Below are 12,461 nucleotides of genomic sequence, written 5' to 3'. Positions count from 1 at the left end.
TCTTTGACTTATGATTTTTTTTTTTTTTTTTTTTTTTTTTACTTTATCATGGCGTGAAATCAATACACATGCAGTAGAAACTAAATTTCAAATTTCGAGTTTGGATATTTTTCCTGGACAATCAATGTGTAGCACATGATCATAATGTAAACAACCAACATTCTTCAAATAAACTGAAAAGTAAATGTTCCCTACAATCTCAGTCCCCAAAAGGTAATCACATTTACCTGGTATATATTCTTTCAGAATTTTTTCTGTACGTATACAAATCTGTTCTTTCACAAGCGAATGTGTGTGTGTCTATGCACGTGTGGGATTGCTTTATACATATCTATATTATACTTAACCATAATTTAATTAATACTAGATTGTTTGTTATTTTTCCATGCTGTATGTGGGACTGCCCCATTTTTTATAGCTGTATAAAAATGTCATTATATGTATGCACATACATTTTTGGAAATAATTCCATATTAAGAAGAATTTAAGGGGGTTCTATTTTTTCCCATTACAAACAATGTACCAACAACTAAACAAACATACACACACATATACATTTGTGTCCTCCTGAACTTTTGCAAGAATTTCTATTTCTACACAATGAATATCTAGAGTTAGGAAAATTGTTGAATATTTTAAATTGTTCTCCTAAGAACAATTTTCTACTTCCTCAGACTCTCTTCTAAACTGACTATTATTAGCTTTTCCCCTCAAGACTTTCCATTAATCTAATTAATAGTTTTCTTTCTTTCTTTCTTCTTCCTTCCTTTCTCTGTACTGGGGATTGAACCTGGGGGCACTTAACCACTGAGCAACATCTCCAGGCCTTTTTTATTTTATCTAGAGTCAGGGTCTCACTGAGTTGCTTAGGACCCTGCTAAGATGCTGAGGTTGACCTTGAACTCATGATCCTCCTGCCTCAGCCTCCAGAGTCACTGGGATTAAAGGCGTGCCCCACTATGTCCAGCTAGTTTTCTTACCTAGTATAATATGATAGACAAAAAAACAACATTTTGTTTCAGTTTGAATTTTAAACATTTTAAGGAAATTGGCCCTTTCCAAGAGTTTGCTGACTTTTTGTATTGTCTATTTATGTACTTTATTACTTTTCAGTTTTCATATTTATCTTTTATTATTTGTGGAAACTATATATTTAAAATGCTGATTGCCATGTATGGGATAAGGCTATTTTATATTGCCTCAAATACATTTTGAGTTCATATATGGTGGGTTTGTGTTTTTTTTTTTATTTTCCATCCAGAAATTTTCAACTTTTAATATAATCACATCTATCAGTGTTTTCCTTATGAGTTTTTGGCCATGATATCAAGCTAATAAAGCTATTTAAAACCTCAAAGTGCTGTGTGCAGTGGTGTACACCTGTAATCCCAGCAGCTTGGGAGGTTGAAGCAGGAGGATTGCAAGTTCAAAGCCAGCTTCAGCAACGTAGATCCTGTTTCTAAATAAAATATAAAAAAATGACTGGGGGTATGGCTCAGTGGTAAAGCACCCTTGAGTTCAATCCCTGGTACCAAATATAAATAAATAAATAAATAGATAGATAAACCTCAAAGTTATTTAAAAATCTTCCTTTTTTTCCCTAACAGTTCTATCTATGGGATTTTTATTGTTTGACTTTTATATTTAAAACATTAATAATCTGAAATTCATCCTAGTATATGGTATGAGTTGAAAGTCTAGCTTCATTTTTCTTCCAAATAGATAATCAATCTGTTTTCTCTTGTTTTCTTTTTTTCTTTCATGGCGGGCATGGAACCCAGGGCCTTGGTGCATGCTAGGAAAGCACTCTGCCATTGAGTTTCACTTCCAGTTCTGAAGAGTTAATCTTATTCTTAACAAAGAATTATTTCCCTTAAAATTAGAATAAAGAAAAGAAGGGTACAACTTAAGTTCTAGCACTGTTTTAGGCAAGATGCCTCGATGTTTTTTAACCTCTCAGCATGGCTCAAACCCCAGCACCAAAAAACAAAAACAAAACTGTGCTTGGAATTCTTTCCCTAATGTTCCTCCCACCCTCTGCAAATTTAAAATATATAGCACATGTATAGAAAATACACAAAGCAATGTTGCACAGGTACAGGGAATCAGGGGTGGATGCTCCCCAAGGCCAAGGAGACGACCCTGCCACTTAGTGGGTCCAGAAGGCAGGGCTGCCTCCCCAGTGTGAAACCATCACTCCTTTCCTCTTTCTGGTTTCTCCTTTCTGGAATAGGAATGTCTGTCCTGAATGCCTGTCCCATCATTGCATTTTGGAAGCACATGTTTCACCTTGTTTCACAGGTTTATAGCTGGTGAGAAATTTTGCCTCAGGATGAATCATACCTCAGATTTCACCAATATATGATTACCTAGGTAAGACTTTGGACTTGGAATTGATCTGGATTGGGTTAAGACTTTGGGGACTATTGGGATGAAGTTATTTTATTTTGCATGTGAAACAGATATGAATGTTGGGGATCCAGAGGGTGTTCCCTCAAAATTAAAATGAAACCCTAGGCCCCAGTATCACAAAATGTGACTATGTTTGAAGATGGGGATATTAAGAAGAGATAAAGTTAAAATGAGGCTATTAGGGTAACCTAATCTAATCTGACTGATATCTTTATAAAAAGAGGAGATTAGGACACACAAAAAGACACTTGGGGCACACACATGGAAAGATCATTTGAGGACTCAGGGAGCCATCCACAAGCCAAGGAGAGAGACCTCGGGAGAAACGACCTTGCAAACAGCTTGATCTTGGACTTCCAACCTCTAGAATTAAGAGGAAATGAATTTCTGTTGTTTAAGTCACACAGTCTGTAGTATTTGTTATGGCAGCCCTGGTAAACTAAAAGAGAGGACATTCACATATACAATGTTAATAGATGGCACCAACGATTATCTAAAATGGTTGTACCAATTTGCACTTTCAATTTGCAATTCTGTGTAAGAATTACTGTTGCTTTGCATCCTGGTATCCTAAACTGTTTCCTGTTTTATTGGGCACTGAGTAGGACCTCACCGAGGTTTTAATTTGCTTTTACCTGTTAACCACTAAAGTTGAGTTTTTCTGCGTGCATATATGGGCCACTTGGATATCTTCTTTTTTTGTAGTGCTTCTTCAAGTTTCTTGTCCATTTTTAAATTGAGTTGTTGTTTACTTTTCTTATTTAATTATAAGAGTTTTAATTTTTAGAATATGTATTCTGGATAGGAGCTCTTTAAAGATTATTAGTGTGGCAAAAATCCTGTTTCACTCCATGGCTTGCTTTTTCACTCTCTTAATGGTATTTAGGTACCATTACCTTTATGAACTGAAGACTTCATTTAGGTCTTAAAATAAACGAATGACTTTACTAAGTAATTTAAAGTCCTAAGTACATAGTAGATTAAATTTTAAAATAGTCTAGCCAGGCTGGGGGTGCAACTCAGCAATGGAGTGCTTGCTTAGCTTGAGTGAAGCCCTGGTTTCAATCTCTAGCACCATTCATGCAAAAATAATCCAATTTATCAATTTCTTTCCTTTATAGCTAATTTTTTGAGCCCTTTTGACTTTCACATTTAGAACCATAGCTCATACAGAGTGATTTTGGTAATGATTAGAAGTAATTATGGGTCAAGGTTCATTTTCTATATATATAGTTAATTGAGTACTATTTTATAAAAACAACAATTATTTGTTCATGCCACCTTGGTCATGAACCAGGTATATGTAAGTGCACTGAGTTCTTTCTAGCTCTATTCTAATTCTGCTGGGCAAGGTACCCCCACCTTTGTGCCATAATTGGTAGAGCGTGTTCTCTCAGGTTAATCTTCACACTTTATTGGTTATTCTTGGCTTTTTTGCATTTCCATATACTTTTCTTTTCAGAATTGTTGAAGTGTAATTGACAAATGAAAATTGTATCTATTCAGGGTATACAATTTTGTGTTTTGATATGTGTGTACGATACATGGATATGAAAGGGTAACCACAATTAAGCAAGATAACTAATCCATTGCCTCACCTATTCTGTGTGTGATGAGAATACTCTCAACTCTCTTAGAGAATTTCAGGTATAATCAACTAAATCTATAGTCATCACGCTGTGCATCAGGTCTCCAGAACCTATGCTTATAACTGCAAGTTTGCACCCTTAAACTCATAACTCTCTGTCTTCCCCTGTCTCCCATCCATATATCTTTTAGAATTAGTCATTTAACTTTTATTTTAAAAAATCTATTGAAATTTTTCTTGGGATTGCATTGGGATAATTGCTATTTTTATGATGTTGAGTCTTCCAGTTTAAAATACAATACATTCTTCAGTATATTTAGATTTATTTCTTCAACTTCAGTAATGTTTTATAGTACTTGTGTAGAGGTCTTGAACTGTTAGATTTATTCCTGAGAACAGTTGATCCTCAATATTTATGCATTCTGTATTTGCAAATAGTTTTACTCACTAAAATTTATTTGTAACTTTAAATCGGTACTTATGGGCTGGACGTATAGTTTAGTGGCAGGGCCCTTACCTAGCATGTGTGAGGTCTTGGGCTTCATCCTCTGCCATGCAAAAGAAAAGAAAAGAAAACAACAACATCAACAACTTGTGACTTTCATGGTCCTATGTAGATGGGCAGAATGTTAAAAAATTTTTCACTCAGGGTACACGTTCCTGTCTGAGGTCAAATGAAGTGACATGCTGTCTTGTTTCAGCTCTTATACTGTGAACAGTATCCTTTTTGTGGTCTATTTAGTGATTTTCATATTTTTGTGGGGTTTTTTGGGGGAAGGGTAATCTTGCCATTCAAAATGTTCCCTGGATAGTACTGAAAGTGCTGCCTGGTGTCCCTAAGGTTGTTATGTGCTTTATGTGTACATAGAGAAAATATGTGTACAGAGAAGCTTCATTCTTGCCTGGATTAGAGTACTGTTGGCTGTAAGTTTTATGGTAATAAATCAAAAAATATTAAACTAGGTATCTTTAAAGAGAAATACACAAGCAAGTTTATCTATTGATTAACTGGAAGAAAATGTTGTGAAATGAAACTTTCAGTAGCTTAAACCTTTACTTTCCCTAGGAGTAATGGCTCAATATTCACTAATTCAGTGTTTGTAGTGACTGCATAGAACATAACTACTGCAGATAATGAGAAATGGTTATTTGAAGATTTTCTTTTTTTAAATTTTTTTTATTTTTACAGTCTGCATTTTGATTCATTGTACACAAATGGGGTGCAACTTTTCTATGATTTTACACAATGTAGATTCATACCATTCATGTAATCATACATGTACATAGGGTAATGATGTCTGTCTCATTCCACCATCTTTCGTACCCTGCCCCCTTCTCCCTCTCATTTCCCTCTACATAATCTAAAGTTTTTAAGCTACTGTAAATGTTATCTTTTAAAATTTCAGTTTGAAATATTTATTACTGACATAAAGAAATCCAGTCAATCTTTTATAACTATACAATAGTTTATTTAAAATGTTCAATATATGAGATGACATTTGAAAGTTATTGGTAACTATAACAACTAAAGAAAAATTTAAATAATGATTCCTTTAAATATCTGCATATTTTATAATATTATTTTGCTAGATTATATAGGATTAAAAATGACAAAAGTTATCAATTTAAGTGAAAGTCAAACTTTGTAATACAATATTATTGTGGAACCAACTAAAAAGGAATGTAAACCCTGAATCTGACATTTTGTAAGCTTGTGGACATAATGAATAATTAAGAAAACTGACCAATAACTATAGTAAACACACACACATTTACACAAAAATTTTTGTCTTCTTTGTTGTGTTGAATGGTTGCTCTTGGACCAGTTACAATCTCTGAGAAGTAGTTATATACACTTTTGAGCTATTTCATTAAATTTTTAAAAAGTCTATATAGCAAAATAACTTTCTTGGAGTCATGCCGTTCTGTGAATTTGAGCACAGGGTAGATTGTGTAACCCCGTACAGGTGAGGTACTGAGCATTTCAGTCACCCCAGAAAACTCCCTTGTGCTATTCCATAGTTGTGGTTCCAGCCCTGGCTTCCACAGTCACTTGTCTCTTCTCTGTAACTGTAGTTTTGTCCATTGGAGAAAGTTATACAAATGCAAGAAGACAAACCACTAAGTTTTTCACAATCTGGACTTTGCCCAGTGAATCATTTGATTTCAGCTTAATCCTGTTGCTCTTTCAAAACCCACATCACATGTCATCTCTGCTTACTTCCCCTGGGTTAATTTAGCTGTCCTTTCTCTAGACTCCCATAGTATCTTGTGCACACTTCTAGTCTTGCCCTTACACGTCATGCATAACCTCCTCCATTCAAACATTTTAGAGGCAGAGATTATGCCTGATTCAAATCTTCCCAATTTCCTGTATTTACATATGTGTATGTGTATGTGTGTGTATAAAATAAGTAGTTATCTATTAAATATTTAATAAAAAGATAAATAATAAGGAAAGATACCAAAGAGGGGGACACCAATGCTTTCAACCTTAGGTGTCTGGGTGCTGAAGTTAAGAGCAAATAAAAGTAACAGTCCATGAACTTGTGAAGTACAAGATTTTGAGAAGGAAAATGTGCCAGATTCAATTTTCCACTACTACTTGTAACTCATACACATATTCACATCGTTCAGTACAAATATATTAATAAAGAGTCATATCCAATAGTCAGATGTAGTTAGGAGAGGCCAAATTTCTCCCAGGGTGAGTGGTTTTCAAACCGTCTCTCATCTTCATGATTCTAAAAAAGTTGCTTTGAATTCACCTCTAGAATCTATGGGACTGGGTGATTAAACCTGATTTAACTGAGGGTTAATTCCAGGACCTCAGCTTTAATCAAAGTCCTGCTTTGTTTGATTTTGATTTGGAGAAAGAGTTCCACTGCTTGAAAAAATAATATCTTGAGCGCCACTGCCTCAGACCTGGAGGCAAATGCAGTCAATGTTCATCCTTGATATGCCAACTTCTCCCACATTTCTCTCCTCTGGGTTATTCTTTAATGTAATCCTTTTCTTTGGCATGTGATCCTATTCACATTAGATCTACCCTTGCCCTGCTTCCTTGAATTTCTGCCGTGTTCTGGAAACTGCCACTCATTTTGATGGTTCTCCAGGGGCTTGTCATGGAGAAATGGTCTTCAGCAAGCTCCAGAAATATCTCTGTTATACACCAGGCACTCAATCACCTCCTTTCAGAGAGCTTTGTAGTAAAAATCCTCCTCAGTAGCTAATTGTGTTAGTGATAATTGTTTCTCTTATTTATACTATTTTTCACTGATTCACATAGCACAAAAATATTAAACTCAAGAATAGGAACAGTATCACTGGAATTCCAAGAACAAGTTTAACTCATTGTTACTATAATTTAAAAACAATTATGATGAACTCATAGTGTCTTTAGCCCACAATGTCCAATTCTGAGTGGGAAGAGAGGCAGATGATTACCGTCAAAGGAAGGTGACAAGGGAGTAGGAGAATAGGGAGGGGTTCAAGAGCACATGCAAGGAGGAGAAGAGCAGGTTCAGTGGGTGTGGGTGTGTGGGAGGGTGGAAGTCTAGGAGGTTCCTGCCAGGAGGAGCCACTCCTAACAGGGAGATCCTGGAGGCGGGACACATCCAGGCAATGACAAAAGCAAAATGTCATGCTGCTGGTAGGTGGCTGCCGTGGAGAGGTGAAGGGCCAGTGCAGTTGAGAAGGTCATCTTGTGCAGCAGCTGCTCAGATGGATATACAAGAGGCTGCTTAGGCCAATCAGCTTAGGTATAGGCAAATTCACTGCTATGTAAGTCACTTAGAAGTGAAACTGCCTTTCTTAATAAAAAGTATTTGGAGAAACTTTCCACCATGCTATATCTAGCTTCTGCTGCTGACTCAGCTGCAGGTAGAGGGTTTGATTAGAAAATAGGATAAACGAAGGTCTGATGAAGCAGATGGGGCAGTTGGCCACCATAGTGGGGAGCTGCTGAGGACTTAATGGGGTTGGCACATCAGATCCCTGAAGCACAGGAACATGTTCTAAGTGTACCTGGAACCACGGTGATGATCAAGGGCCTCATAAAAATGGAGGAAGTTAGTTTAGAACAGCTACTATGGAAAGTGGAACTGAGAATTAACCAGGATGAAGGAGAAAAAAAAGTTTCTTTACATCCCAAAGGGCCCAGCCGACATATGACTTACAATCACAGCACATTAACACTTTCTTCAGCAAAGGGTTTTCAGTGGATCTCTGGTGACAGAATCCAAGGTGTGGCTCTGGGATGTCAGGGCCAGGGAAGCTGAGAAGTGAAGCTCAGTCTGTCATGAGTCAGTTCATCAAATGTATCACCAAAGTGGATGTTTTGTTCAATTGGACAGCTGATAAATGAGAGTTGTTCAGAGATAAGGTGAGAATTAATATCAAAAGAACAAGTATATGAGCTTCCTAGAGATGCTCTAACAAATAATCATACACTGGATAGCTTAAAACAACTCAGATTAATTCAGCTTACAGTTCTGTAGGCTGGGAGGTTAGTAGGGTCGCCATCCTTCTGAGCATGGCTGAATCCTGCCTTGTATCTTCCTAGCTTCTGCTGATGGCCATCAATCCTAGATGTTCCTTGGCTTGAAGCTGCATCACTCAAGTATGTGGTCCCCCTTTCAACAGGACATTAATTTTATTTCTTGGAATAAAAATTGTCCTTTTGGTTTGCTTGGTGCCTTAAGTTTTTAAGACTCTTCATTGACTCAGCTGCAGACATTCCAACAGACTATAAAACTCCTCTCAAGGGTTAAATACCTCAGATAAGCAACAACCCCATTTTCCCCCCTGGCAATACTCTTCCTAAAGCCCTCTGCTTCCTTGTGCTCCTACTGTCTGGTGACCTACTGCACAACAATCTTCCCATCACTAGAATCCTGGAAACTTCTTTGCCTCTCACCTGTATTAGATACCCAGATTCAAGAACTCATGTCTTCTCTCTTTGTTTACTCCCTCATTTTGGTGGAGAACATACTCCAGGAAGCTCCTAAGTAAAGTGGTGTGGAAAATAAACTTTTTCAGATCCTTCATGTTTACAGGTGTCTCTAAATTCCCTCCTGATTGGTGGTTAAAGGCAGTAGCCATTATCTTCTCGTTTGTAATATGGCTATTGAGAAAACTAATAATATTCTATTCCCCTCTAGCCAAGTCCATTGAATCTTTCCTCAATTTGTATTCAGTCTAATGATTCATCTGTCAAAAGAATTTTTTGATTTAACACAAAATTTTTAATTTCTAGATTTTTCCATTTATTATTTTTCTTTTTGGCATTGAAAAACATATTTTAATGAAAATACTTTCTCATAATATTTAGATAAAAATGATTTTGCAGTTTTCATCTAAAGTTCCTTTGGCATTAGGACTTATTTGCTTCCTGCTCCACAGGTTTTCAGTATCACTGCACTACTAAGTTCCTAGTGCTTTTAAGACACATCTTAGACTTGTCCTTCTCTGTTAGAAGTCCTTGCAGCAACTTCAGGGGCTTCATTTTTATCAAATGTCTAACCATTTTCAGTTTTCCATTCACCAAAGGGATATTCTTGTGAGCATGAGGGGTATGTGCTTTTTAAAACCTAAGTATCTTTATCATATTTCTCCTCCAATATGGATGGCTTATTGTAGTTTTTATTTATGGTGACAATATGCAACTTATTTCACTTAGCATGATATTCTCCAACTCCATCCATTTACCAGCAAATGCCATAATTTTATTTGTTTTTATGGTTGACTAATATTCCATTGTATATACATACCACAGTTTCTTTATCCATTCATCAATTGAAGGGCATCTAGGTTGGTTCCACAATCTGGCTATTGTGAATTGAGCAGGTATGAACATTGATGTGGCTGCATCTCTGTAACATGCTGATTTTAAGTCCTTTGGGTATAAACCAAGGAGTAGGATAGCTGGGTCAAATGGTGGTTCCATTCCAAGTTTTCTGAGGAATCTCCATACTGCTTTCCAGAGTGGTTGCACCAGTTTGCAACTCCACCACTATATATGAGTGTGGCTTTCTCCCCACATCCACACCAACACTTATTATTGCTTGTGTTCTTGATAATAAGCCATTCTAATTGAAAGTTAGATGAAATCTTAGGGTGGTTTTAATTTGCATTTCTAATTTCTAGAGATGATGAGCACTTTTCATATATTTGTTGATCACCTGTATATCTTCTGTGAAGTGTCTTCCCGGTTTCTTACCCCATTTATTGATTGGGTTCTTTGTAGTTTCGATGTAAAATTTTTTAAGTTCTTTATAAATTTTGGAGATGAGTGCTCTGTCTGAAGTGTGTGTGGAAAAGATTATCTCCCACTCTGTAGCCTCTCTTTTCACGTTATTGATTGTATCCTTTGCTGAGAAAAAACTTTTTAGTTTGAGTCCATCCCATTTATTGATTCTTGCTTTTATTTCTTGTGCTCTGGGGGTTCTTGTTAAGGAAGTCTGGTCCTAAGCCAACTTGATGAAGATTCGGGCCTACTTTTTCTTCTATTTGGTGAAGGATCTCAGGTCTAAGAATGAAACTTTTAAATAAGCTGTCCTGCCTCTCTTTCCCTTAGCAACAAAATTGCCCTTGTCCGTATTTGGACTTGGATAGGGGTCCTTGCTTCTCCCCCATCAGCTGCAGACCTCTTCTTGGTATGAATGTAGGATCCGGGACAGCTGATATTTTTCCCTCCTCCCTGATGGTTCGGGTTTTTCTTCTAGCATCCTCCAGCAGCAATGGTTCTCTGTCTGTGTCCAGGGAGAGGTTTTCCTGCCACTCTCCTGAGGCACATAAATCTTTCTTCTAATTCTTTCCCACAAATATTAGGCAAGAATGTTTTCTACCCCTGTTGCTGAAGTTTTTACTTCTAGGTAAAGGTTTTAAGGAAGTAAGAGGGACTTTGTTCTCCAGCAGCTGCTGACCACCTCTTGTCTTCTGCCCTGTCCTGTCTGCTTATGAGCATTAACCTAGTAAAGGACCATGAAAATGAGCTTACAAATAAATGCAAACTCTTTTTCTACTGACGGTCATTACCTATTCAGAAGTACTATGCCAAAACTTGGCCTTTAAAAATGTATTAAGATTTCTGCTGATTTATTCTTCTATTGGTAGCCATCACATTCTCTTTTTCTGGTCACTTGTTCTTCTTTCCTTGGAAGGGCTAGTGCCCCTTTGAAATTCAGTTTACTTGATTGCCTTGTGACCTCACTGATCTGATGAACTCAAGAAAAGTTTCTTTTCTCATTGTTAGGGTGGGGGATGACATCTCTGCTGTTTTCTACATTCAAGACAGAGGTGAGTACTTCCTATGCCATACCGAGTCCTTATCCTTTGCATTGATACCATTTGTCCTCTCTGAAATTACTTAGGATTTTCTCTGAAACAGTGATATTCTGAAGTCCCACCATAATTTTTCATGGTGTTGATCTGTTTTCCTTTATTGGAGAAATTTTCTTACCTTCTTTTTTTCCTAAATCTGCTCTTCCTAGAATATGTGTAGTTAACTTTGGTCCTCTTGGATTAATTTTTCAGTTTTTCATTTGTTTTTGTCCTATATCTTATCTCTTTTGTCTTTGTGTGTGTGTGTGTGTGTGTGTGTGTGTGTGTGTGTGTTTTTCTTGGGTGATTTATTCAATTTTATCTTCTATTTATTTATTTTTAATATGTATAGTTGTCCCTCAGTATCCATAGGAGATTGGTTCCAGGACCTCATACAGATACCAAAATCTGCAAATACTCAAGTCCTTTGTACAAAACAGTATAGTATTTACATATAACATATACATATCCTCCTGTATCCTTTAAAATCATATTTAGATTACTTAAAATAGCAAACATAATATAAATTCCAGTAAATACTTGTTTTTTTTAAATTGTTTAGGGGATAATAACAAGAAAAAAGGCTGCACATGTTCAGAAGAGATGCAATTTTTTCTTTAGATTATTTTTTTTTATGATTACACAAATGGTATGCCTTTACTCCATGTACAAACAGAGAAACAACATGTATCGCATTTGTTTACAATAAAAAAAAGTCGCAAAAAAAAGACACATATAACTAGAAAAGTTTCTCAAAAAATTAAACATAAAATTACCATATGTCCAGCAATTGTATTTCTGGTTATATACCCGAAAGAATTAAAAGCAGGGCCTCGGATATCCACGTTCATAGCAGCATTATTCACAATAGCCAAAAAATGGAAGCAAAATGTAGTACATAATATTAATCAACATAATAAACGGTCTTCAGAATGAAATTCAGACACACTACAATATGAATGAATCTTGAAGACATTATGCTAAGTGAAATAAGCCAGATACAGAGTTTCAGTTTTGGAAAAGGATATGCGATGGCTGCACATGTAAATGTATTTAAGGCCACCAAACCAAAAATTTAACACTTAAAATGAATGGCAAATTTGTTACACATTTTGTATTTAAATGCATACAATTGTAC

This window comes from Sciurus carolinensis, chromosome 5, assembly GCF_902686445.1.
Source record: "Sciurus carolinensis chromosome 5, mSciCar1.2, whole genome shotgun sequence".
Lineage (NCBI taxonomy): Eukaryota > Metazoa > Chordata > Mammalia > Rodentia > Sciuridae > Sciurus > Sciurus carolinensis.
This window is presented reverse-complemented; position numbering follows the sequence as displayed.